The sequence below is a fragment of the Berghia stephanieae genome, chromosome 10 (assembly GCF_034508935.2).
Source record: "Berghia stephanieae isolate SIO BIC M18660-M18661 chromosome 10, UCSD_Bste_1.3, whole genome shotgun sequence".
NCBI classification, from domain to species: domain Eukaryota; kingdom Metazoa; phylum Mollusca; class Gastropoda; order Nudibranchia; family Aeolidiidae; genus Berghia; species Berghia stephanieae.
Window position 1 is genome coordinate 14,051,505 of NC_088369.1, and position 2,500 is coordinate 14,054,004.

Consider the following 2,500-nt stretch of genomic DNA (forward strand, 5'->3'; position numbering starts at 1 on the left):
CAAAAATAGCGTAGCTAAGTTCTAAGTCCTTAACAGAAAAACAGGGTGGAAAAGCTATCGATTGGCCTTTTCAGCATTTCAATTCAGAACCTCAGGTGTGAATCTATGGCTATCGCCTGTGAAGGTGATTGATTGTGTGGTAGACAGGAGTCAGGAGAGTGGATTGTAAAAAAAAAAAACATGGAGAAACAGACAGGAGATTCATCTCACCACAAGTGATCGACGAAGACCGAGGTCCAAGCCAGGACAGCAATTTGTTGTGACTTCAGTGAAAATCCGGCACATGTATAGTATATATTGACAGCGTTGTAGAGCCCTATGTTTCACAAGTTTCTTATTTCAAAATGGCTTCTCCGAAATCGCAACCAGAAAAGAAAAGTGATGTCAGCTTCCTTCTCTTCCTGGAATTAAATGGTAAAAATGCCAGATTATTTTTACACATAATGCCAAACAAGTTGTAAAAAAATGCCAAGTGTCTGAAAAATGCCGGAGTCAAGTGTTTTAGGCATTAACTTTTTTCAGCTTAACTGCAGAAAAAAGTTGAATTTCTCTATTTATTTTCCTATCACATAACCATGAAAAGTCTCAACTGTAACGTTTATTAAGGAGATCGATTCAAACATAAGTTATCCAGACGTCTAATGTGGGTTCGACTCCCCATCAACGCAATAGTTTAGGGAGGGAATTTTTTTTTGATGAAAAATTAATTTCATGTCAAAATCAATGTAAGCACCGAATGTCTGTATCTCTTTGTATTTATTGTTTTTGTTGTTTTTTGTTGTTTTTTTTTGTTTTTGTTTTTTTGTATGTTTGTTTGTTTGTTTTTGTTGTTGTTGTTTTGTTTGGGTTTTTTATTTATTTATTTTTTGTTTGTTTTTGTTTTTTTTTTTTTAATATTCTCATATAGGGAAGGGGACAGGTGATTTTGATCTTGTAACATTTTTTTTCCTGATTAGTCTGGCACTGCGCCATACATACTTTTTTTTAAAATCTCAAACCAGTGCCTGCTCCTTAATAATTTGTCATCGTGAAAATTTCAGCTTGTCTTTCCAGTTTGAGTTGATTATCACTGGTAAATTTTGTGTCATTGTTATGTTTTTGACTAATAAATTAATGGTGCGTAAAATTAATAGATATTAGAATTTGTGATTTTTAATGGGCCGCCAAAAATGCCAAAATACCAAACCTGGTTTGTTTGTTTTTTTCAAGCAAACTTTGAAAAACGCCAAGGTTTGGAATCTGTATTTAAAATTTTAAATTGGCAAATCTGATTTTTTAAACTGGAAACACAGCTGTGTATTCAGTCCACCGGAAATAAAAATATTAAAAAAGGACCAAATATCGTCTATACTTGTTACCTTCGATACTGAGCCAATAATTTATGGCAATTCAACGGCTTAACAATATCATTTACAGCGTTTTCTTTACTCTCGGGAAGTCTTGATTGAGAGTTGTTCGAAACCGGGTGAAATAGATCACAATTCTCGAAACCGATTTATCAAACATTGACAGCATTGACAGTTACAGTTACGCTGTGCTAAAACAGAGGCTTGTCTCTCAACGACGCGGCGAGACATTTTGCCCCGATCCACTAGATGGCGCTACCGGTGTGTGGCAATAGCTCGCCTGAGAAACGGAGTGCTCGCCAAATCCGACCACCTCATAGATAATACAGGACTAGATGGGACAATAGGGGGGGGGGGGGGGGGGGGGGGGGGACGTCATCAAAAGTGGATAGTGAGAGGTCGAGCGCCGCCATTTTATTTTTTATGCAACCAGGGACGCTGTGCGATTTAATCTCTATTTTAATTACTTTAATTGAGCTCGATTAACCTTGATTTGTGGACGGAAAATAGAAAAAAAGGTAGGTCTATGATGATAAACTAAATTAGACATATTAAACTACACTTTTACTTGTACATTTTAGGCCTGGCTCCATTAATCGGGTTTATATCAATTTTTAAAAATTAAACAAAAAATGTCCTACACGTTAAATGTTGCTGTTGATGAGGGACCCCTTGTAAAGCGCTTTGAGCACATTAGTGGATATTGCGCTATATACAGCTATTAATAACAATGGTAGCAATAGAAATCAAACATACATCGACAAATAGACAAAAGAGAGAGGGACTTGTTTACTTGGATCTATCTATCTATCTATCTATCTATCTATCTATCTATCTATCTATCTATCTATCTATCTATATGTCTATCTGAGCCCCGCCCACGCCGATTATTTATGACATGTGTCCAATTAAATTTACCATCCCTGGACCTACAGCGGTTCATACAATTCTTTGATTTTACACCGCCATTAATCGACTCTACGCATATTAATGAGTCGGACTCGTCTGTTTGAACCTGCTGTTCGGACTTGCTTGTTCATTTCACACATACCTGTTTTATGACACAATGGTGTAATTAGGAGGAATTGATTAAAAGTGAGGAGAACGTAGGAATTCCTTGCAAAATTTCTGACCCGTTGATTTCAAACAATGAC

The 2,500-nt window shown here is 36.4% G+C and overlaps 1 protein-coding gene across 1 annotated transcript in view; it reads right to left on the reverse strand.

Moving 5' to 3' along the window:
- LOC144980690 (uncharacterized) overlaps positions 1–416 on the reverse strand; it is a 6,868-nt gene extending 6,452 nt beyond the window's left edge. The window contains exon 1 of the mRNA XM_078928370.1: positions 211–416. The gene's annotated coding sequence lies outside the window, so the exon portion shown is untranslated. The remainder of the gene's footprint in view (positions 1–210) is intronic.
- Between the last annotated feature and the right edge of the window lie 2,084 nt (positions 417–2,500).